Source organism: Pygocentrus nattereri, chromosome 2, assembly GCF_015220715.1.
Source record: "Pygocentrus nattereri isolate fPygNat1 chromosome 2, fPygNat1.pri, whole genome shotgun sequence".
NCBI lineage: Eukaryota > Metazoa > Chordata > Actinopteri > Characiformes > Serrasalmidae > Pygocentrus > Pygocentrus nattereri.
This window is the reverse complement of record NC_051212.1, coordinates 22521356-22548252: the sequence shown is the minus strand read 5'-3', so window position 1 is coordinate 22548252 and position 26897 is coordinate 22521356.

The following is a 26897-nucleotide window of genomic DNA, read 5'->3' as shown; positions in this document are numbered from 1 at the left end:
GAAAGGACCTGCCCCAGGTGGAGGAGTTTAAGCATCTCAGGGTCTTGTTCACGAGTGATGGGAAGAGGGATCGTGAGATCGGCTGCAGGCTGGGACAGGCGGCAGCAGTAATGTGGTCAGAGTACCGGACTGTAGTGGTGAAGAGAGAGCTGAGCCATAAGGCAAAGCTCTCAGTTTACCAGTCGGTCTACGTCCCGACCCTCACCTATGGTCATGAGCTGTGGGTAATGACCGAAAGAATGAGATCATGAATACAAGTGGCAGAAATGAGTTTTCTTCGCAGGGTGGCGGGCTACACTCTATTTGATAGGGTGACGAGCTCGGAATAGAGCTGCTACTCCTCCGCATTGCGAGGAGCCAGCTGAGGTGGTTCGGGCGTCTGATTTGGATGCCCCCTGGACACCTCCCGTTGGGGGTGTACCAGGCACGGCCTACCGGGATAAGGCCCCGGGGTCATCCTAGGACCTGCTGGAGGGACTACATCTCCAAGTTGGCCTGGGAGCGGCTTGGGGCCCCTTGGAATGAGCGGGATGAAGTTGCAGGGGACAGGGTCATCTGGGATTCTCTGCTCTCCCAACTGCTACTGTGACCCTATCTGGATTAAGCGGTCAATGATGATGATGATGATGATGATAATAAACAGGCTCTCATTATAAGATACAATCTTTAATGTACTGTGTAATTAGTTTAGGTAAAATGGTAGTAAGTAAACAGACAGTCAAACTACACTGAACACTGAAATGCCCAACAGAAAAAGAATACACACACACACACACACACACACACATGTACATAGATAGATAGATACATATAATCTGTCTGTCTGTCTGTATGTCTGTCTGTCTGTTTGTCTCCAAAAGTATTCACTCACCCATCCAAATCATTTAATTCAGGTGTTCCAATCACTTACATGGTCACAGGTGTATAAAGCCAATCACCTAGGCCTGCAGACTGCTTCTACAAACATTAGTGAAAGAATGGGTCGCTCTCAGAAACTCAGTGAATTCCAACATGATACTGTGATAGGATGCCATCTGTGCTACAAGTCCAGTCGTGAAATTTCCTCACTACTAAATATCCCACAGTCAACTGTCAGTGGTATTATAACACAGTGGAAGTGATTGGGAACGGCAGCAACTCAGTCACGAAGTGGTAGGCCACGTAAAACGACAGAGCGGGATCAGTGGATGCTGAGGCACATAGTGCACAGAGGTCACCAACTTTCTGCTGAGTCAATCGCTACAGACCTCCTAACTTCATGTGGCCTTCAGAATAGCTCAGGAACAGCGCAGAGAGCTTCATGGAATGGGTTTCCATGGCCGAGCAGCTGCATCCAAGCCTTACATCACCAAGCGCAATGGAACGTGTTGAACACAGTGGTGTAAAGCGCCGCCACTGGACTCTAGAGCAGAGGAGACCTGTTCTCTGGAGTGACGAATCACGCTTCTCCATCTGGCAATCTGATGGATGAGTCTGGGTTTTGGAAATGATCAGGAGAACGGTACTTGTCTGAAGGCATTGTGCCCAGTGTAAAGTTCGGTATAGGGGGAATTGTGGTGTGGGGTTGTTTTTTTTTTTTTTTTAAATGGAGTTGGGCTCGGCCCCTTAGTTCCAGTGAAAGGAACACTTAATGCTTCAGCAGCCCAAGAAATTTTGGACAATTTTGTGCTCCCAACTGTGTGGGAACAGTTTGGGGATGGCCCCTTGCTGTTCCAACATGACTGTGCACCAGTGCACAAAGCAAGGTACATAAAGACATGGATGAGCAAGTTTGGTGTGGAAGAACTTGACTGGCCTGCAAGTCAACCTGATAGAACACCTTTGGGATGAATTAGAGTGGAAACTGCAAGCCAGGCCTTCTCGTCCAACATCAGTGTCTGACCTCACAAATGCGCTTCTGGAAGAACGGTCAAAAATTCCCATAAAACAAACACACTCCTAACCCTTGTGGAAAGCATTCCCAGAAGAGTTGAAGCTGTTATAGCTGCAAAGGGTGGGCTGACATCACATTAAACACTATGGATTAAGAACAGGATGTCACTCAAGTTCATATGCGTGTGAAGCCAGACAAGCGAATACTTTGGGCAAAATAGTTAAGTGATACTTCTTTAATCCCACAAATGGGGAAATTCCACCTCCGCATTTAACCCATCCATGAAGTGAAACACCACATACACACAAGTGAACACACACATACCAGTGTAGACAGATAGAAAAGATGTATCTACATACCTCAATCACTGTTATTGAGCAGGAAAGTACCAGGCAGTGAAATAATGCAAAACTGAGGCACCCCTGATCTTTGCATGGTGAAAAGCTTCTTGAGGTTTCAGACTCATGGAGAATGTGCTGATTATGGGTTTTTCTATTGTTATGATGTCAAGCTGGTAACAACAGAATAACTCCATTTGCTGCTATATAGAAAAAGTTCTATATCGAAATACATACAACACAGATTTCAGTGTAAAAATCTAAAGAATTTAAAATAAAAAATAAAATGAGACCTGTGCAAAAAGTTATAGCACAATTTGCACTTTATGCTTCTCCCCCACTACTCTAAAGTAGAAAGTACTCTGTATCATCAGGGCCTTACTGTTAGTCAACATTTGCAAATGACCTGTAAACAGCTTCCACAGAACTAATCTTGTTTAAAGGATCTTTACTAATGAATTTGTAAGTAAGTAAAGATGGATGATGGCGGCATCACATTACAAAAACATACAATGAAATGCTTTCACTTAAGAAAACAATTATTGCTAAAAGTAGTTAATACAGATGCCTGCAATTTGTGAAATATCAATAAAAATACATTATTATTTTTAATTATTTAATTTATTATTAATTTACTTTAATATCACATCTATAAACCTGTACAAACACATTCATAACACGTTACAATGCATTCACAAATCAAATATGGATATATTTATAAAATGAATTAAACTTTATAGCTAGGTTAATTATGCATCATGAATTGTTAACATACTGCTTTACAAATAGTGGTAATAATATGTTATACTGTCAGTGCCAAAGACTGTCAGTACCCACTTGCAGAGTGTAAAATGAGACAAATAAAATTTGTTTATGCCATGGCATTTCCAATACTTTATTTCTTACCACAGGTGTTGCTAGGGCTGCACCTTTGAGGCTCAAGTGAGGCCCAAATTAGCTGTACAGCTCAGAGTTTTTACCACAGTGCACTTTCCTTAATATTGCTTAACAAATTACATCACAGGAAACCAAGTACCCATCAGGACCTTCCCCTAAACCCCCTTCTGGCATCACACTAAGCATATGAAGATACTGTGAAAACCGGCTTTAGGCCAAGTATGCTTGCATCTGAAGGATTACAACTGATTAACATTTAACTCGGTCAACAAATGGTTTATAACTAATTTAGAGAAGATCTTATTAGCATGTCATATGAACCCAGTTACACCTCAATTCTAAACCCTTAAGAAGCACATCTTAAAATAAAATGTTAGCCCTTTTTTGCATTTCAGAGTAATTTAGTTAGGCTGCTTTGGAACCATCATTACACCTGAAATACTAGCCAAACATTTACTTTACTTTAGTGTACTTACCTGGTTATTACTTAGTGGACTGTAAAAGAAAAGCATTGCCGTTTTTCCCCTTAAAATAATGAAATTTATGGCCATTTTTTAAGAGTGTAATGTACTGGATGAAAGCAACTGTGAGGAAGGCTAGAAAACAAGTAAGGCTTAAAAAAAAAACCTATGGAGCAAATGAGGGCCTGTGAAAATGGTGTGTGTTTGTGTAAAATGTCATCACCATCACATTTATGGGCCAAGAGGGAATCTGGACCCTCCTGGTCTCCATTAGGTGAGTCAGGAAATGGCCTGTTGTTCCACCTTCATCAGAGCTGCCTGAAAAATGTGTGTGACTCATACATACCTAGGCTAGGGGTACTTTCTCCCAGCATTGTACATAAAAACCCTGCTGGTATTCCTCACTTTAAGCTAGCAGAATGACATGGTGACACGCTGTAAGCGATCAATTAGCATGCAATAATGTTAGTGAAAGAAGCAGAAGTAGTGAGAAGTAAAGGGACTGTAGGGAGACTAGCACTTCAGGGCTATTAGGTTAGTGGAGTAGGAAAATTCCATGTGTTCCAGTCAATAAAGTGCGTTTGCCCTGAAGAAAGTTAGCAGAAGTCTGGTAAAATTAATACAGATTTCTTTGGTTGTAGAAAGGTTTATTGTGCCTTTATGAGTGTGAATTTCACAGCTCTAATATGGCCTCGCACGGTTTAAAAAAAAAAAAAAAGAAGAAGAAGAAAAAAAAAGCCATAGTCGGCTCTCAACAGTGTGAGAGGGTGTTTCATAATCAAAGCGGAGAGTCAAAGCCGAGAGATAAAAGGAGAAGGGCTGCAAGGCCTGTCTGACAAGTGTGCCAAGCCTCTTCCACCTCTTCCCTTTACTTCATTTTTTTTTCTTTTAGAGAGAGAGAGAGAGAGAGAGAGAGAGAGAGAGAGAGAGAGAGAGAGAGAGAGACTTATTAAAGTAGAAAGGAAATAGTAAAGGGGGAAAAAAAGCATCTCTCCATTCTCTCCATGCTTTTCCTGTGTGTGGAGGACTATGGAGAGGATGGTGCAGGTTGATGATCACACTTCACAGCTCCTCTAATTGAAATGTCCCTTTCAGGACTCTGGTGGGGGTCCTTTTTCACACACATTGCAGCCCACCTCCCCACTACCCACCTACGTACTTCCACAAACACATTCATGCACCACACATACATGCTCATCTTTACTCGAGGCATTTGAGAATTCTTGAAGAGGCTGTGGTTCACTTGTATAAGTCTTGTCATTTTTGACTCCTGTGCAAAGGAATTACTGTGGACTTTAGCACCGGGCGGTTCACACCCCCTGCTGAAAACTCAGCAGTCTTTCTGTGTTAAAGAGGATTTTTGGAGGATTTCATAAAGTTGTACTCAGGATGAGAATTATATAATAATAATAATGATAACACGGCTAAATTTACCAGTTAATGTTTGAAATCCAGTTAACTTTAAAATCTAGTACTTGGCAAAAGTCAGAGATCTTCATTCATTTGTTCAATTTCCAGTCAAAATGAACATTATGTATAAGTTAATCTTTTTTCAGGAGATATTTGTGAGGAAACTAGATGATAATCTACTACAAAAAAAACAACTAAAGATTTAAAAAAAGTACACTCCTTATAACCATGCAAGACCTGACAGACCACAAAACTGTCACCATCAGATAAACAGAAATTACTGCTTTCATCTTTGAGAGGGAGGAGAAAATCAAGCTCCACTCTAGACTATGAGTCTGAAAGGATGTGTAGCTGTAAAGAATTTGATAGTGTTCTCGGAGTCCAGACCTCAACATCACTGAATATGTTTGGATTACTTGGATCGTGAGAAGCAGAAAATGAAACCAACTTCTAAGACTGAACTCCAAATGTGTAAATATCCCTGTAGATTTCTTTTAAAAAAATCAAAGCAAGTCTCCTGAAAAGAATGGAAGCTGTAATAAAGACAAAGTGTGGACTAAACACAAACACTCAGCACTAAAGTTACTGAGATGTGTGTGCAAGTCACAGAATTCACACCTACATGATTTTAATCATACTTTTGGATACAGCATTTTGAAGCACAAACAGCTCACAGTGAGAGCTAGCAAGGCTTTACAAGGTGGGGTAAGCTGCAACATGGTGTTACTAAGCTTCCTGATGAAAACAATAGCCAGGTTTCCACTCACCTGTCAAATTAAAAACCATTCAATAGCTAAGATGTTGCCAAAATACTATGCGAAAATGAGGGTTCCAAAGCGGCGCATACAATTTCAATCCACATGCCCAATGCAAATTCTTTATGCAAAATACTATCAGCTCCTTGCATAAAATGTGGCCTGTGTAAAAACTGTGGCATTTTTTATATTTTATGCTTTATTTTTACCAGTTTGCCAATATTTGAAAATAAATAGAAATAGTGCACTAAAATTTGGAAATAAATTTGAAAAAGACCATATGGAAGTGTGTTCTCTGCAGAATGCTTGTACTTATTTTCACTTAGGCAAGTCAACAAAACGTTTTATTTCGCCAGGGATGTCCAAACTTTTGCATCTGGCTATGTTCTACATGTGCAATAGATATCATGTAAGTAAAGTGTGTATTTTATCCTGCTGATATTTGCTGTTCTCAGAAATCTTATTCGGCTCAAGCAGCCTAAACGTGTACTAAGTTAAATGTATTTGCATAAATGTACTAAACCTTCTCCAGTGACTGTTGACTGTGTCCCTCGGTCAATTTCAACTAATCCTGCCTGTAACATTTACATTTTATTTTGTAGCAGAGATATGCAGGCTGCTTGTATGAAAACACTATTGACTGGTTGTGCTCCCATCTTTCCTATTGGTCCAAGCAGAAGAGCAAAATTACAAACTTTTAAAAAGTTTTGCATTTTTTAACTTCTACACTCAAATTTCCACATATGAGGTCATCATGCAACAAAATAGATCCAGACTGCATAAAATATCATTTGTTCATCTTCCTTTCTTGCTTTTTGTTATTACCTTCACAGTTCTCGGTCATTTGATTTCACATTGATATACATCAATCAGGCATAACATTGTGACCACCTCCTTGTTTCTACACTCATTGTCCATTTCAGCAACTCTACTTACTACACAGGTGCACTTTGTAGTTCTACAATTACAGACTGTAGTCCATCTGTTTCTCTGCATAATTTGTTAGCCCCCTTTTACTCTGTTCTTCAGTGGTCAGGACCCCAAATGACCCTCACAGAGCAGATACTATCTGGGTGGTGGATCATTCTCAGTCCAGCAGTGCCACTGAGGTGTTTAAAAACTCCAGCAGCACTGCTGTGTCTGATCCACTCAGACCAGCGCAACACACACTAACACACCACCACTACATCAGTGTTACTGCAATGCTGAGAATGATCCACCACCAAAATAGTACAATGGACAATGAGCGCAGAACAAGGAGGTGGTCATTATGTTATGCCTTTTAGGTCTTATATTGTTTTACATTTAAGTTGTACTGTATCATGTATTAAAGACTGGGTTGCAGATATTATTCATGCTAAAAGTGGCATCATATGCATTGCTAATCATAAACTGAAGCTAAGCTGTGACCCTTAGGAGCATTTTTCTTGGAATAAATGCATGTGATGAATCACCCTGCATGCTTGAATGCATTACTGAATAAAAGAATGAACGAATGAACAAATGAAGTTCTTCAAACCCTCATCTCTTCACTGTCTGTCATCAAGCACGTGGAAGCAGGAAATGCAGAAAGAAAAGCCACTGAACAGTGATAGCCCCTTGTGGCACCTTCACTTACCTGACAGTTCCACAAGGAAACCTTCAGCAGAAAACTGACAATAGGAAGAATTAGCGTCCTAAGCAGCCAATCAGGATCAGGGCCACTGAACCACATCTTTTGCAGCCTCAACCTCGTGAGTGGAACGACAGAGAGAAAAGTAGAAGGAAAGAGGAAGGAATAGATAATGGTAAATAACAGATGTTGTTTTTCAGCTACAGATGATGTTAATGATGCCCTATTGCACCGCTGAGGAAGAAACTAACTTGGGCCAACATTCAGAGGCAGGAAACTTCTTTTCTATTTTTGAAGAACTTCTGTACAAACTTTTAGAGTCATCTTTATTTACCCGTGTTTTATCTTAAACAAATTCATGTAGAACTAAAGATTCTCAGAGCAGATGAGAGCTAAGCTAGCGTCCAACTGTGCTAACATTTACCATATTGCTGAAAGATGAGCCATGAACATTTAAACGTATGAGGAAACAGCAGGGAAGGAATAAAGTGGTGGTATGAATTTGTTTGCCTTCCCCTTTATGTTTCCACTTTTTCATTTCTGTTTGTTTTCCATTCCACTCAGATCCAACCTCTTCTCAAGAAGTGACAGTGTTTGCACACACACGGAGGCTCCCTGTCGGCACTGCATCTTTATTTTTCACCACCCCAGTGGCCCACAACAGCCGGTGCTCACTCAATTTCACACAGCACCCAGTAGCGAGCAGAGAAAAGTCACAGGTAGACTCTGCATGCGTGGACCAGATATGCCGGATGGGACATATTTAGTGCGACACCTGAGATCATGCCAAGGCAATGTTCTCATAGTGTTGTTTGTGGTGGCAATGTGAAACAGTCTTGCAAACAGCTGGGGCTCAAAATTGAAGCACCACAAATGAACTAGGAAAATGTTGGCACAGCAAGTAGGGTGTTTTGTTACACCTAATTCACTCAACACTTTGTAGCTTCTGAAGACTACCTGCGAAGTGTGGAAAAAAAGATTTGTGGAAAGTCCCAAACAAGCATCAAACGCGAAAAATATATTGCCAATTTATGATCTTAGAAAGAACTCCTACATTTAATGCTGAGGATTTGCAAGCCAGACACTTGTTGATCACTTGAACACAGTCATATGCAAAAGTTTGGGTGCCCTGGTCAAATAATGTTTTGTTGATTTTCTAAGTGAAAATAAATCAACACATCCTCTACAGAAAACACACTTCTACACATCATAATGCATAACTAGCGTTTATTTCTGAATTTAACATATTGCGTGGAAAAAAAAATCGAATGTAAAATAAGCGCACATGGTACTGGCACATTTATATGTCCTTTAGAATTTGGTGTGGTATTTAAGTTATTTTTAATCCTGTTCTATTCAGGAACCGTTCAATTGAACTTAAAAGATAAAGCTAAACACGATTATTCATTCATGAATTATTAGAACAAAGTAATATAATCTGATGCAGTAAACCTTGGCAACAAAAGCAGGTCAGAGTTCACATCTCTCTCTAGCAGCAATTCTGGAACCTGATCTGCTCCTCCTCCCTCTGAAACAATAACAATAACAAACACCATGTGCTGACACACTTCCTCAGACTCTGTCTCTCAACTTCACTCTCAATCATCAGATGTGTCAACTCTGTAAAACAAAACAGGACTTTTGAAACAAACAGTAGTAGTAAAAAGAAAATGACATGTACAAACCCAATTCCAAAGACAAGATATTCAATGTCTATTATATTTTTTTATTTGGTTTTTATTTGCATATATTAAAAATATATCATCACTGTCCAAAGAAAAACAAATATCACCAAAATAGCAACTTTACACAAGAAAGCAAAAACAATTATCTTTCAATGTAAGTTAATGTAAGGAGCTTTTATTCCAGGCAACTTTAGAGTATTTCTATTGGTCCGCTCCTCATGGAATTTTCATACAACATAATAGACAGCTGGTGTGTTGAAATAATGTAGAAAAAATGGAGATACGTGGTTTTTGCTGGACAGCGGCGAGATATTAATTGTTGCCTGCAACATGCTCCAAAAAGTTGGGACAGGGCATTATTTACCACCTTTCCTTTTACCAATGTTTGTGAACTGGGGGGACAAAAAAAAAACAACAACTGCTCTATTTTTTTCCAATTGCATTTAGATTCTTGCGTCATCTAAATGGCAGCATATCACCTTGCATCTCTAAAATGATTTACTTTACACACTCTCGTAATTCAGATGGCCTTTAACCACTACTTAAATATATGCACTGTTGTAAGATTAAAAAAAAAAATCAGGTTATATGACATTTCCAAAGTTTTTATTTGCAGTTGTCATTTTACTGAGTTCTGGTGACACACAAATAAGTGTTGTTTCAACACACTGTCATAACTCATCTGAACTTAATATATTTGATTAAATAAAATAAATTTAAATAACTAAATCAGTTTCTAGTAACTTAACTATGTACACTGTACAACTTAATTTTCTGGAATTCCCCTGAACATGCTCGGTCCATGTTCTCATGGCACAAACAGCACAAAAAAGGAGCAAGTTTTTCATAAGCAAGGTGAGTGTTCTACCCATTACAAATATCATTTATAATCCATACAGCTGGGTATTTTGCTTTTGTGACATGAACTCTGCCCACTTTGCGGCTGTGGTGAAGGTTGGTAGGCAGTCACTAGCTAGCCAGCCAGCTTTTCGCAAGTCTGTCATAGGCCATATTATAACCATTACAAACCTTTTTTATAGCTGAGCATTTTGCTATTGTGCCATGATTAACTCTGGCCGCTTTGAGGCTGTGTTGAACATAAGTAGGCATGAACTACGAAAGGGGGAGAGAGAAAGGAGTGAGTGAATGCTGGGCAATTCACCTAGCTAGCCATCTAGTGTTGTCTGTAAGCCTGGCATGGGCCAACATACCAATAGGTGTAATATCTTGAGTAAAAAAGCATAACTTCATGGCTGAAATAGCTGCATTTTCATTGGTATTGAATTTCCCTGGTGAGCTAATAAAACCTTGGCCTAGAGAATGACGTCCATTAATTCCAACAACAATTTGAAAATTGGACTGCTCAGCTCACAGCACACATTTCCGCTTTGCATCAGTCCATCTCAGATGAGCTTAAGCTCAGCAGCATCTCTGAAAGGCTTCAGCTTTTCAAAGTAGTATCTTAACTTGCATTTGTAGATGCAGCATCAAACTGTGATTACTGACAATACTTTATAGAATGTGTGAAAACATTTGAAGACTTGAGAAAAAGAAAAGGAAAAAACATTCAAGGTATCTGTTCCCGCTTTAAAATGGATGCAACCAACTGGTGCAAAACCAGCATGTCTCGACTTGTCCTGGCATTCATAAAGGACAGCTAAAACACAATGAGGAAGGAAGGCACCAGGTCACTGTTTTGAATGATGTAGGTGAGTAAAATGTCTACTTTCTCAAATCGTTTAAAGTATTTGCTTGTGGTAGACTTTGTTTTGGGGAGGGAAACAACTTGAACTGATGAAACTAGTCTTGCAGGTCTGTCACAGAGGTTCAGTTCTGCTGAGTGTTGCGACGTGTATCATGTCTGAAAACTATTCCTGAGCTCAGAAACAAGCATGCAGACTGGTCGCAAAAGACGGGCTTCAAGTATAAAAAAGTCAAAAAAGAAAGTGGTTGTTTTAGTGTTATTTAATAAAGGCAGTGGTTATACCTGGAACAGTCACAACTAAAATAACCATTTGAATAATAATGGGTCTTAGCACGGTGAAATGATTCTTTTATATGATGTAAAACCTGTTAAACATAGTTCTCTAAAGAACCTTTTTGAAAAATGGGTTTCCCCATTGTTAGAAGTCATAGAACATAGTACTAAAGTATACACAGAACTCTTTTTGCTAGCAGTGTACATAAGTATCATATACTGAAGTAAAAACTAAGACTAAATCTTAAGTCCAAATAAATACTTTGCTTGTAGAGAGAAAAAATATCCACAACAAATATGATTCTAGCTAGAGGACCATGCTGTAGCGAACAGGAGGAAGAAGACTAAGTTATTAAATATTGTAAATATATAAATATTGTAATCCCCAAGTCTTTTAAAGTCTTTTATGTAAAATGCAGCTCCTCTGTCGGGATAATCAACATTATTACTTGACACTGGATGAAGGGAAGTCAAACCTAGACGTATTTATCTCTACCAAAATAAAAATAAATAAATAGTTAAAATGTGTTTTAAAACTTCAGATTTGTTTAAATCATAGTGGAAATTGGACAGTTATACAGGCTGATGTTCTACCCCAGCTTGCTGTGCAAAGCCTTGATCATCTTTATCACAGTGGATATTATAAAACCCTATCAGTGCTCTGTAAAGGCCTAAACAGCTCACTGCTGTCTCACACGGGCTTCAGCCAAAATGCTGACAGTGGGTCTGCTTGCTAAAATATGTGCATATACAGTGAAGAAAAGGCAAGACCACAGCTACCACACAGTGAAAACTCAATCATCACTTTGAATATATGTATGGGCATTAAAAATGGATGCGTTATTACTGTAGATGAATTATTGATTTATTTACTAATATTATTATGGATTACATGGCTGGATGCTGCTCAGGAACTGATATGTGATAAAGACGATATTAATATTTGAGTGGATCACAACTGCTTAGGTCAAAATACCAAATGAAGCAGAGTGGTAACAGTTAACATTTGCACCCATGGGGGCTCAACCAAATCAAAAGAATTATGGAAGCTGAATATGAATTTAATTTAATGGAATTAAATATACGTATGTGCACGAGAACATGTGTGCTACTCAGTATGTGAGTGATATAATTGGTTGAGTTCACATCAGGCAAAGCAAAAGAAAATTACTAGCGGTTCTAGTATTATTATTTGTTAAGTTAAGTGATACTTTTTTGATCCCATAACCGGGGAAATTCCACCTCCGCATTTAACCCATCCGTGAAGTGAAACACCACATACACACCAGTGTACACAACACACACACGAGGGGGCAGTGAGCACACTTGCCCGGAGTGGTGGGCAACCCTATCCACGGCGCTCGGGGAGCAGTTGGGGGTTAGGTGTCTTGCTCAAGGACACCTCATTCATGGACTGTCGGCCCTGGGGATCGAACCGGCAACCTTCCACAGGGCCAGATCCCTAACCTCCAGCCCACGACTGTCCCTTTTAATAAGTATTATTTAATAAGTATTCAAGCGTCTCACTTACGGAAAACCAAATTTTCAATAAAATAGTTTGATATAGAATGCAAACATTTGTTAGGGCTTCAAAACATCATTTGCTTCCTAATCCATATATGCAAAAACAGCCTGCTTGCATTCATTGTTTTTGTAATAAGCACTTATATATTTTTGCTCATTTAGCCTAGAGCAGTGTAGACTTGTCCATTCACAATGAAGTTATAAAGAGTGTTTCGACCCGGACTGTTTTTAATGAGGCATTCAATTCTAGCTCATGGAAAGAGATGAGCTATAGTCTTTGACTGTACAACTGAAATAAACAATAAACTACATATATTTCTTATTACACAAATCATTAGGCCTTCTCTGAATGCCTAGAAGGTCCTCTGGATGTACTGGCCTTTATTTAACCCTTCAGCGTAGTCCATGCTGGTGCAAGTTTTGCTATGCTGTGATCATGTGAGTGAGAAGGCTCCCACTGAATGTCTATGTGATTAATGTTGCACAGTGTTGAGGGCAGCAAGAACCGCATTGGACTTGCAATAAAATGGTTTAAGCTGCTATAATGTCTTGCTTAGTTATTTCTCAAGTATGGCCATCCATGAATAAAACTGAGTAAATTTAAATCTCCAAAGAGCACCTATATGGTCAAGGGGTATGAGTATCCCATATGTTATTTTGTACACCGTCTGAAAAGCAAAGAAACTAATACTAGGAGATCTGGATAGGTAAGAAAATTGTCATGTAAAAATGAATTCTGACTGTTTTTGGTACATAAACCCACACAAATGCCGTAAGTGCCCCTCATGGGGAAAAAAGGCAGGAAAAATGTAGGGTCCCATTTAAACACAGAGCTGTGATGCTTATTCAAATAAGGGAAAAAGAAGCTCCAATCCTTACTGCCACTATTTCACTGTAGTGCACAATGTGGACAGTTTAGGCTGGAGCTAAATGATGTGTGGTGAGTATGTGTGTGTGTGTGTGCCTGAACTCATTGGTTGGGCCACTGACAGATGTGTATTTCTGCTGACGGCGCTGATCTACAGTGAGCCAGTCTGGCTTCTCACCAAGCTATTACTTAATTCATTGACATTTGCTGTAATTGCCTGGAGCCAGTTTGCAGTGGAAGTATGGGCTTCTAACAGGATTAGATTAGAAAAATACAATTACCATTTCAGATTTAAGAGGAGTAATCTGGGAGACGCTTTTGACACAGGGAGGAGGAGAGCACAGAAGAAAAGCTGGAGGCATCTGCAAGGGAACAGCAAGGGGGGAGAAGCAAAAAGAGATGATTTCTTCAGGAAATGTTAATGCATTAAGGTTAACGCATTAAGGTCATTGAAAGGAAAGGATGGAGCGACGGGATTGCAAGCGGAGGCGTGCGGCTGGTCGTTATGGATGGCTACCCATTTTTCTCTCCTGTTTCTCGTTGGCTGGCGGTTTATCACGGTGGCTTGCTGCCTGCTCCTGCAGAAATGGCCTGTCAGGGCCGCTTGGATGTGTCGATTCAGAGATAATGACATATTGAAGGCTATGAACCACATTCGTGTCACCCTTCTGGTAATTGGTTCCTCCACCACTTTATTGTCTCCTGCTGCACTGCTCATCGCTTATAAAAGGATATGTGTGTGTGTATGTGTGTGTGTGTCTCATAAGAAACTCAGAGATCTTATATGCTTTGTAAAGAGTTGGTTCAATGCCTCTCTTTCTCGTTCTCTCAAATTTAATCCCCTCAAAGGCCATCAGTATGTTACTCTAGGATGCAGCCAACTGTTTAACATTCTATTTTGGCCTTCCACCTGGCTGAACAGGTCTCAAGTATTCATCAAGAAGGCATTTTTGGTGACCCTGAGAGGAGTGGATGTATAAACAGGATTATATTTCAAGTAATTTTAGATAATTTCTATTAGTTTATTTATTGTGCAATGTTCATTAAAACATTATGTTCATGTACATTAAAAAGAAAATGACAGAAGCCTCACAACTATATATAGTACAGTATTAATAACGGAACTGTGCAGGTACATTTTTCATTTATCAAGATACAAACAATGTAAATGTTCCCTCAAAGTTATTACAGTGGTTTTAAGGTCCAGTTGTGAACATTAAATAAGTTTTTTGGTGCAGAAAGGAAGAGAAATGGAGTAGGGATAATCCTAAAGGAACAGCTTGTGAAAAGTGTTCTGGATGTAAAGAGAGTGTCAGACAAGATCATGAGCCTGAAGTTGGAGGTTGATGGTGTAATTTTGAATGTGGTCAGTTCATATGCACCACAGATTGGTTGTCAGTTAGAGGAGAAAGGGGAATTTTGGAGTAAGATGGATGAAGTGGTAGATGGTGTCCCTAGAGACGAGAGATTAGTGATTGGTGCAGACTCCAACGGACATGTTGGTGAAGGGAACAGAGGGGATGAAGAGGTGCTGGGTATGTATGGTGTGAAAGACAGAAAAAACACATATTTTCAGAAGAGGGAAGAACACAGGGTGACATACAAGAGTGGAGGGAGGTGCACACAGGTGGATTATATCCATAGCAGGAGATGCCACCTAAAAGAGATTGGAGATTGTAAAGTGGTACCAGGGGAAAGTGTAGCAAGGCAGCATAGGGTGGTTGTCTGTAGAATGAGATTAGAAACAAAGAAGAGGAAGAGAGTGAGCCAAAGATTAGATGGTGGAAGCTGAAGGAGGAGGATGGTTGCAGGTAGTTCAGGGAAAAATTGCAACAGGCCCTTGGGGGCAGTGAGGAGCTACCTGAGGACTGGGAAACTAAGCTAAGGTGGTGAGAGAAACTGGCAAAAATGTGTTGGGTGTTTCGTCTGGTCAGAGGAAAGAAGATGAGGAAAGTTGGTGGTAGAATGAGGAAGTCCAGGAGAGTATTCAGAAGAAGAAGGCAGCTAAGAAAAAGTGGGATAACCAGAGAGATGAAGGAAGTAGGCAGGAGTATTGTGAGGCTAGTCGCATAGCGAAAAGAATGGTGGCAAAGGCAAAGGCTCAGGCCTATGATGAGCTGTATGAGAGGCTGGACAGTAAAGAAGGAGTAAAGGACTTGTATCGTTTGGCTAAACAGAGAGATAGAGCTGGAAATGATGTGCAGCAGGTTAGGCTGATAAAGGATAGAGAGGGAAATGTACTAGTGAGTGATCATGAGTGTTGAGTAGATGGAAGGAGTACTTTGAAGAACTAATGAATGAGGAAAACGAGAAAGAGAGGAGGACAACAGGGGGAGAGATAGTGGATCAGGAAGTGCAGAGAATTAGTGGAAGTGAGGGCAGCTTTAAAAAGGATGAAGAATGGAAAGGCAGTTGGTCCAGATGACATACCTGTGGAGGTATGGAGATGTTTAGGAGAGAAGGCAGTGGACTTTTTAACCAGTTTGTTTAACAAAATCCTGGAGAGTGAGAGGATGCCTGATGAGGGGAGAAGCAGTGTACTGGTGCCCATTTTTAAGAACAAGGGTGATGTGCAGAGCTGCAGTAACTACAGAGGTATAAAGTTGATGAGCCACACCATGAAGGTATGGGAAAGAGTTGTTGAAGCAAGGCTAAGGCGAGAGGTTCAGATCAGTGAGCAGCAGTTTGGTTCCATGCCCAGAAAGAGTACCACAGATGCAATTTTTGCGTTGAGAGTGTTGGTAGAGAAGTACAGAGAAGGTCAGAAGGAGCTACATTGTGTCTTTGTGGATCTAGACAAGGCATATGATAGGGTGCCAAGAGAGGAACTGTGGTACTGTATGAGGACGTCAGGTGTAGCTGAAAAGTATGTTAGGGTGGTGCAGGACATGTATGAGGATAGTGAGACAGTGGTGAGGTGTGCAGTTGGAGTGAAAAATGGTTTCAAGGTGAAGGTAGGGTTACATCAGGGATCAGCTTTGAGCCCCTTCTTGTTTGCAATGGTGATGGAAAGGTTGACAGGTGAGATCAGGCAGGAGGCTCCATGGACCATGATGTTTGCAGATGACATTGTAATCTGTGGTGAGAGTAGAGAGCAGGTGGAAGAGAATCTGGAGAGGTGGAGGTTTGCACTGGAGAGGAGAGGAATGAAGGTCAGTAGAGATAAGATGGAATACATGTGTGTGAATGAGAGGGAGGCAGGTGGAAATTCCATTTCATTACCTAATATTTTAAAACAGGACAATAAAATAAAAAGCTTAAAGATGGGGTGTGTGGAGTCAATACAACTTAGAAAATATAATTTTAATGGATTATGGTACAATTATCTTTCCTAAGTAAAGGTACTGAGATGTACCCTTGAGGGAATCACCCCAGTGACAAAAGGGGTACTGCCCCAGTGAGTTCCTTTATTTTATTCATGAATTATTTAATATGTTGAAATACTAGGATCGTAGGATTGCAACCATGAGTGATGTTACAAGGAAAGGTTTGGTGCATTCTGATGCACTCTGAAACGATAATACTAATTGTTATTCAATTTTCTTGTCTCATTTGAGACCCTCTGTCTATTGTAAATAGAAGACATACTAAAAACTCTGCTTATCATTTGTGTTCTGCTGGCACCATAATTCCATTATGTGCTTGGACCCCAATGATTGCCACATCGTAAAGTAACTTGTAGATGGTTGCTTAGATAATAGTTATGACAGTCCTCGGATATCCACACAGTCTACATAAATTTCAGACAAAAATAAAGTGGTAGGTGTTTGTCTTAATTACAAACAATGATGCACATTAAACCAAAAGGTACCGAAAAAACTTTGAATACACATAAAATGAAACAGAACAAAGAAGAGGAGGAATTCACTCTGTTTGCCTGCTGGCAACAGAGCCAGCCCCCTCTGCCCCCCTCGCCCCCCTTCCAAAATCTCTTCAAATCTACATGATACAAATGAATGCTATATTCAGCACTGAATTTCACCTCTCTTTCCTTTTCTTTCCTTGTTTAAAAAAAACAAAGGGAAAATCAGAATGCATGCATTTTTTTAAAATGACAGTAACACTATTCACAATATACAAGCACATGGACACCTAACTATGACTTCATGAATAAATGTGAATAAAGTTAATCATAAAACATCATAGTGCATCAAAATGTCCAAGTTTCGTATCTGTTCAACTCTGCTGTTGCTCCTCAAGGACTTGAAAATGGAGCAAATCTGCTGCATTCGGATTTGCATTGCCTGCGTGCACTGATTAAATGTCACTGAGCACGACATGCAGCCACTGCTGCGTCTTCTTTTCAAGAAAGTAGCTCCGAAGTTATTTGTGCTCCAGACAACCTTGCAAGTCATCGGCCGTCTCCAGCGAAGGGCAAGGGCTCACGCTCTCCTGATTTAGTCAAAGGAGACAGTCTCACGGATAATTCATCAAGCTTGATATTAATTTTTCATACACAAATGACGATCATGAATCAAGCTGGACTGTGGACACACCTATCTGACCTTAGTTGACTCTTGCATATGTTCTGAATGGTTGCGCCCCCCCACCCCCTCCCCAGTCCTCACTTTTCCACCACATAATAGTACAACTTTTCTCTCACCATGGCAACCGCTAAAGAGCACTTCACCTGTGCTGTGTGAATAAAATGTGATTTTTTGAGACCTCTCCCACAGCTTGAGAAATAACCTGGCTAAATTGGTAGTGATCGTTGTTTTCATAAATCGGCAATTATGCTCAGTTCAGGCGAATTAAATGCCGCCATGAAACATTGTGAAGCTGAAGTGAACTGCAGTGTAGAATCGCCTTTGCAAATAATGACTGCGCCACATGAGCTTTAGAAAGAAGCTTTTAAACTGGTCTAGGGCTGGTGTGAGCTACCCAAATCTTCACATCAGATTTGAGAAAGAGAGAAAATGTCATGCTCTGTCTATTTCTGTTACTGCCGGTGCAGCAAAGTACACTCTTAAAATAAAGGTGCCAAAGAAGGTTCTTCGGAGTGAAGAACCACTTTAAGTTTCCTAAAAAACTTTTTTTTTTTAAAAGTGCTATTTTTGTAAATTAGATGTGCCAGTGTAAAGAATTGTTTTTTTTGTGTTTTGTTTTGTTTTAAATGTGAAAACACTCCATGTTAAGGCTTGATATAATTTTAAATGGCTCATTACATGAAAAACTGTTTTTTCTAGAAAAGAGCTTGATATAGTGTGTAGATATCATTACATTTCAAAACATACCATTCATCTCGTAGTACACTACATAAACAAAAGTATTCAGACACTCCTCTTAATCATTGAAGTCAGGTGTTTTGTTCAGTCCCATTGCCATAAATGTATAAAATCAAGCACCTAGCCATGCAGTCGTCCCTCCGAGATATTCCACAATCAGCTGTGAATGGTATTATTGAAAAGAGCAAGCATTTAGGAACCACAGCAAGCCATGAAGTGACAGACCCCTTAAAGTTACAGAGCAGGTTGCTGAGTGCTGAGGTGCATAGTGCATTAAAGTCGCCAACGCTCTGCTGACTCAATAACTAAAGAGTTCCAATTGTCCTCTGGTATTAAACTCAGTTCAAAAGCTGTGTGCCAGGAGCTTCATGGAATGGGTTTTCATGTCCAAGCAGCTGCACACAAGCCTTACATCACTAAACACAATGCCAAGCATCGAATAGATAGTAATAGTACGTAAAGCACACTGCAACTGTACATTGGAGCTGTGGAAACATATTCTGTGGAGTAATGAATCACGCTTCTCTATCTGGCAGTCTGATGGACAAGTAAGAGTTTGCCGAATGCCAGGAGAACATTTCCTGCCTGACTTTATTGTGTTAACTGTAAATTTTGGTGGAGGAGGGATAATGCAATGGGGTTGTTTTTCAGGGGTTAGACTAGATTTCTTCCAGTGAAGGGAAATCTTAATGTTTCAGCAGAACAAGACATTTTGAACAATTGTATGCTTCCAACTTTGTGGGGACAGCTGGGAGAAAAAAACATTTTGCCCCCAGCATGACTGTGCCATAGTCCACAAAGCAAGGTTCATAAAGGCATGACTGGATGCGTATGATGTGGAAGAACTTGACTGGCCTGCAGAGAGCACTGATCCCAACGCAAACGAACATCTTTGGGATGTATGGTATAGTGACGTGGGTCATATCACTGCCTGCCATGCTGCAGACTGTCCAGGCTAGACAGGCTTTACATGGTGGAACTTTCATGTCACAAGTTACGAGTTGCCTGCAACATAATTTCTGTGCAACTTGAGAGTTACACAAAGCAATTTAAAAAAACACCAAAGCTGCACACAGCACATGTGATTATGCCACCAAATTAGCAGCCATTACATATTTAGGTGCTATTTGCATATTTGTAGTATTATCATCTTTGTATGTTTTCAATTTTCCTTTCCTCCTTTTTAACTACCTAATAAACATCATTTTGATTAGCTGTTTCATGAGACTTGTTTATGAAGTTGGGGCACTTGCAACTGTTGCAACTGAGTTTTTTAAGGAACTGCAGGATGCTTTACATTGAACTAAAACAGAGATTGTGAGCCAGCCCCCTCATCCAACAGTGTCTGACCTCACAAATGTTGTTTTGGATGAAAGGGCACAATTTTCCACAGAATCTTGACTCCAGAATCTTCCACGGAATCCACTCCAGAGTCTTGCAGAAAGCTTCTCAAGAGTGGAGGATGTTATAGCTGCAAAGGGGGAAAAAAATCCAAATTTCCTAAGAGCTCCAGATGGAGTAATGTGTACGTGGCCCAATACTTTTGTCCCAGTAGTGTATATACGGTTCATACAGTGCCCTCCATAATTATTGGCACCCCTGGTTAAGATGTGTTCTTTAGCTTCTAATAAATTGAGGGTTTTTTTAAATAATATAGGACCACGATGGAAAAAAGAGCAAAATCCAACCTTTATCTCAAGTGCATTTATTCAGTAGGAAAAAAATCCCACATTAAGAAATAATTGTTTAACATCAAATAATGTGTGCCACAATTATTAGCACCCCTGATGTTAATACTTTGTACAACCCCCCTTTGCCAACAAAACAGCACCTAATCTTCTCCTATAATGTTTCACAAGATGGGAGAACACAGAAAGAGGTATCTTCGACCATTCCTCTTTGCACAATCTCTCTAAATCATCCAGCGACCTGGGTCCTCTCCTCTGCACTCTCCTCTTCAGCTCACCCCACAGGTTTTCAATGGGGTTAAGGTCTGGGGACTGAGATGGCCATGGGAGGAGCTTGATTCTGTGTGTGGTCAACCATTTCTGTGTAGATCTTGCCATATGTTTAGGGTCATTATCTTGCTGAAAGACCCAGTGACGACCCATCTTCAGCTTTCGGGCAGAAGCCACCAGATTTTGTTTTAAAATGTCCTGGTATTTCAAAGCATTCATGATGCCATGCACCCTAACAAGGTTCCCTGGGCCTTTGGAAGAAAAGCAGGCCCACAGCATCACTGATCCTCCCCCGTATTTCACAGTGGGCATGAGGTGCTTTTCTGCATACTCAGCTCTTGTGTTACGCCAGACCCACTTACAGCATTTGTTGCCAAAAAGCTCTATCTTTGTTTCATCTGACCAAAGCACACGGTCCCAGTTGAAGTCCCAGTACTGCTTAGCAAACTCCAAACGTTTACGTTTATGATTGTGAGTGAGAAAAGGTTTTTTCCGTGCATGCCTCCCAAACAGCTTGTTGGCGTGTAGATAGCGTCTGATGGTTGTTTTGGAGACTTCGTGACCCCAAGATGCTACCATTTGTTGCAGTTCCGTAACAGTGAGCTTTGGAGAACTTTTTATTTCTCTTATCATCCTCCTCACTGTGCGTGGTGGCAAAATAAACTTGCGTCCTCGTCCAGACTTGTTTACCACTGTTCCAGTTGTTTTAAACTTCTTAATAATTCCTCTGACAGTAGATACGGACAGGTGTAGGTGAGTGGCTATTTTCTTGTAGCCATTGCCTGACCTGTGAAGGTCAACACACATCTGCCTTACTTGAATGCTATGTTCCTTTGTCTTTCCCATGTTGAAGAGAAATGGCCTCTGTGTCACGTCATAATTATACCCCAGGGAAACAGGAAGTTGTGAATTGCTAATTAAATGTTCCTACATACTTTGATTAACTTCGTAAACTACTGTAGAAGTGACAGAAATTCTTTAATTACATTTATTTCCTAAGAATTGTTAGGGGTGCCAATAATTGTGGAACAGGTGATTTTATGAAGAAAAATTATTTCTTAGTCAGGGATTTTATTTTCCCCCTAAAACTCTACTTGAGTTAAAGGTTACATTTTTCTACAATTTTCAGTGTGACAGTATGTTTCCACAATAAAAACTGAATTTATTTTAAGGCTTTTGACACATCTTAACCAGGGGTGCCAATAATTATGGAGGGCACTGTATATGGAAATTAAGCATAAAATAACCTGTTTTGAATTCAGTGTTATTGTGACTTTATATATGTAGCAATAGTCTATATACAGCAATGACTATCATATGTATATCTCAGTGTATATATGTATAATATATAAAATGATCATAAAATAAGAGTCATTGGACAAAACACCTAACAGTATCTTTAGCTACCTCTGTTAAGTGATCAAATTGTAAGTCACTCTGGATAAGAGCGTCTGCAAAATGGCATAAAGGAAATACATTAACAAATACCTGCAGAGGCCCAGGACAGCCAGCCAGAACAGTGGTCAACTCCATATGAGTCTTAAAGGCTTAAAGCATTTAGTGTGATAGTGACTTAACTGCAACAGTTTTCTTTAAATGAAGTTTCAGTTTGCTTTTTTGTTTTGAGTTTGAGTTGCAAGTCTTTAGTCTGACTCTAGTCCAAGTTATATGACTTGAGCCCACACCTCCGGGATATGAAGCCTAGAACAGTACATTTCAAAAAAAGTTTTGAAATGGATGAGGAGCTTCTAAAAATGTACACTTTCCAAAAGCCAGCCAATGCTGGAATGAGTAAAGGTTATAGCTCAAACACTTAGCAGTACTTCATGGGTTTCAAAGTGTCATGCAAAGCACCCAAAAGTCAGACAGAGATGTGTCACAGAGCGCTGCTGGCAGTCACTGACTTTTATCTGGCCTCCATTCCATCTGATTTATCTTGCCATTTGCCAAAATGAGGATGACAGAGATGTTTAAGCCATATCCTCAGGTTAAGCTCCTTTTACGATACTTACCTGCTGATGTCAGCAAAACTCCTAACTGTAATTCTTCTTCAGTGTAAGCAACTTACTGTTTAAAGCAAGGGGGAAAATGGTATTTTCAGAATTTCATAGTGTTACTATGTAATGGCATGGATCTCTCAGTGGGTAGAGTGTAAAGCTTATAATCTGAGGGTCCTTGGTTCAAGCCCGTTTTGGCAAGCAAACAAGTTGTTGATGGTATAGTGACGTGGGTCACATCACTGCCTGCCATGCTGCAGACTGTCTAGGCTAGACAGGCTTTACATGGTGGAACTTTCATGTCACAAGTTATGAGTTGCCTGCAACATAATTCCTGTGCAACTTGAGAGTTACACAAAGCAATAAAAAAAACACCAAAGCTGCACACAGCACATGTGATTATGCCACCAAATTAGCAGCCATTACATATTTAGGTGCTATTTGCATATTTGTAGCATTATCATCTTTGTATGTTTTCAGTTTTCCTTTCTTCCTTATTAACCATCTAATAAACATCATTTTGATTAGACTTGTTTATGAAGTTGGGACACTTGCAACTGTTGCAACTGAGTTTTTTAAGAAACTGCAGGATGCTTTACATTTTGCAGCTCAATTGCAATTTGCCTGTCTAACATGAGTAACCTGTAATTTGCTCTGGATAAGAGTGTCTGCCCAAGGACATAAGAGTAAATGTATTCAGTCATGTTCCTACTGCATTTCTTATACAAATTATTGTTATTAAAGTAAATGTGTTTTTTGTTGAGCATAACACTTCATGAAGGATGTAAAGATCTCAGTGAGCTGTATGTTAAGCTGAGAAGACCATTAAAAACCATAATGCAATTAATATCGAACTCAGGCTTGTTCTCATTTTAAGCTTTAGTTTCTCAGAGCTTTTATTTTATTAGTTGGAGAGGAATTTGGGATAAAACAATAACTCATTCATGTTTTTCTTTTTTTCCCACTTCCTGTTTGGGATAATCTATCTGTGGGACAAGCAGCACACCCTGTCTATCTGATTTTCAATTACTCATGGGGTCCTGTTCTCTGATTGACTGTCTCAGCGAAACCCTATCCTTCTGTTTCACTTACCAGCCAAGATACCATCTGTGTTCTTTGCTAACTCTGATTCTAGCAGGCTTTTACATACCGCCACATTTGTTCTTTTGCTTAGGCCTCCAGTGTCTTTCTTCCTCTTTTACTGGCTTCTCCCTGCGCTGCTTCCAGTTTGCCTAGCTGCTGCTCTGCAGCTCCTGGCTAATCTGCAAGAACTAATCAGGCCTCTACTCTGATTGCAAAACTCATTCATTTCATTAGAGACATCTCAGATCACGTCTAATTCTTGGGTGCTAGTACAGACAAACAGAACAACAAGGTGAGGATACACCAATACCCACTCTCTCTAACCATATGGACAGCTGACCAAAGACAGCCAGCCAGCCAAGCTTAGCAGCAGAACCAAAAAGAATCCCCATTTCTGCTGAAGGGTCGGGGCATTTCAGAAAGGTGAAACTCAGGCATGTTTAGATTGTGTGAGAGGACTCAGTAATCATGAATGTCTTTAACTGCTTTGCACAAACATAGCATTTATACACATAGTGAGTATACATGTTACTACTGCATGTGAAATTGACTAAACATGCAATATTTACCACTGCTACCTACCTAAGTTTGGATGTGATGCTGTTCAAAGAGCGACCAAAGTTAGTAGAGACTAATGAAGCACACCAGGTCAACACAATAACTGAGACTGTCCATGAAAAGATTTGCCCTATTACATTATAGTTATTACATAGCTACAGCATGCAAGTGCTATTTAAGCTCTCTTTTATTACATACCATTACTGTCCATTCTATCTCCACTTTTTGTGGGTTCTTGGACACAACAGCTTCAACCGCTTGGATAAAATCTCCTCACATTTTAAAAACTTGCATTAAAAGTTAACAACATTTTGCCTTCTCCTGTAAAGTTACTGTTTTTGGAGACACACGTTTCTCTTTAGACAAGTAATGATTCATATCAATCCATGGTGAAAGCAAGTTTTCTTAGTCAGTAAATGCTGTAGACCAGTGATTCCCAACGTGGTCTTCAGGGGCCCCCTGACAGCAAAAGATATTTTGCTCCAATTCGGCTTGCAATAGATAACAATGAAATAAATGCAGACTATCTAAGGGGCCCGAAGGACTAGGTTGGGAACCACTGCTGTAATCAATGGCCAATGTTCTACTAGCATAGTTTAGCCACACCATGTTTGATTGTTTTTTTTTTTTGTTTGTTTGTTTTTTTTAACCAATACATTTCCCAAAACCCCTTTGAGGTGCCACTCCTGCTCAAGAAAGAATTAAGACCAAGCTATGGACATACTGAGTCTGAGTCAAAGCCAATACGTGTAGCATCTGAGTCCAGACCTGGACCAGGGGGTACTCTAGAAAGCAAGTTTAGCAGCAAACCCAGATCTGACCAACATGAAAATCTGTGTTTCTCCGTTCCAGAAACTCGGATCAGAGTGAGTTTAGGTTAATTACTATGGCGATTGCTGTGACGTTAATCTGGTTGGTAACATGCTTTTTATCATATGAAACCAGGTTTACACACAAGAACAATCAGTCAAACCTGGAGGATTAGGCAGTGAACAGCCTTTGAACACGGAGCAACCTTTTCTTGAGCAAGTGATGTTCAGTTTTATACCAGGACAGATTGCTACACTCGGATTAGACACTCTTGTCTTTATGAAAGTTTGTTATTCAGCACAGCCGGTTTAGCCTCACTCTTCAGTTCACTGAAGTTCTTTATGTGTCATTTTCCACAAGAAGCATTTTTAATGGCAATCAAGACAATAATATCAGTCATGTGTTAATCCATTCAATGACAGGCATTCACTTTCTGCACATTTTTGTGGTGTTACCTCAGCATAAACATGTGAGAGTCCTAAAACAAGAATTCCACAGAAGTAAAAAAAAATCTCTGTGAAAGTTTAGGCAAAAAGATAAATGTTACTTGTGAATTGTTTTATGGAGGTGTTTTTGATCCTGGGTGTGGTCAGCCTTCATGAGTTACCTTCCTAGATGCCATCAGTTATTCTGTGAGAGCACTGGCTCTTCTGCTTATGTGAGAGGTGATGGTGTTCCCTACCAGTCTTTACTGGCCTCAAGGTCTTTCCCTTTGTCTACAGAGTAATGTTTTACTATAAGCCTGCACCTAAAGTCAGGCACAGAAATAAAAGTACACTTTACTTTTTATCCCCTGCCAAACCTAGAGAATACCTCACTCAGATGGGAATTAAAAGAAGGTAGATAATTTAATAATAAAAAGAAATCAGCAAAATACATTAAGTGAGTCCACGCAAAATAGCTGACTTATTAAACAGGTTAGGGCACTTAGGTCTGATAAATGCTAAATAAGTGAATCAGGCTTGGTGCACCTTTACAGTTTTATAAACCCATAAGCTTACATTAACGTTCAGCATTTCTTTTCCTTTTCCTTTTTTTTTTGCTGCTGCGTTTTCCTTTAAATGTAGCTTAGTTGTCTGGAGACAGATGTTGACATTACAAATTCTGAGAAAGTGAACGCAAGTTCTTGCTGCTCACCTTCATGTAAAAAAATTCTCCGATGACAGCTTCCACAAATGTACTTTAGTTAACGTCAACCTACTCAGTTATTTAAACTAAATTTGTCAAAAATCTTGTGTTTCTACAAACGAAACTCTGGATGTAATGTCGAGATATGTCAACTCTGTTCAAGTTCAAAATGACTTTTACATTTTGTTCAGATGGCTCTGGAACCCCCTCCAAGAGTGACAGACTGCGTCAAGACCATAATCAGTGCTTTTAAAAGCTAAAGAGTAGTAAGATTTGATGTTATCTGTGACTTCTTGTCAATCTTCATATTATCTTAAAGGCTATTCAGAATAAAATGTGTCCACTGATCAGATACTGAATGAGGACATCAGTGATCTGTTTTTTCCTAGTTTTATTTTAAACATGTAGGAAAAGGACAATTTTATTCTGGTTTTGGCAATAATGGACTAATAAATGACTGATAAAACCATAACTGTAGACAAGGTGAACACAGCATTCAGCTGCTCTCAAGAATAATTTACAAGTTCTTCTTATTAAGATCAAGAAAAGGCAGAAAAAAATAAAGTCAAGACTAATCTGAGGGCAATAACTTGTGGTCTGGAGACTGAAACTGCAGATGAAAGCTTCTGAACATGGGGTGAGATGTACTGTAGTTTTATTATTCAGCATTTAAAGCTTCATATTTGCTAGACAGATTATCACATGCCTATCCATAACTGTAAACCTGAGAATGGTGA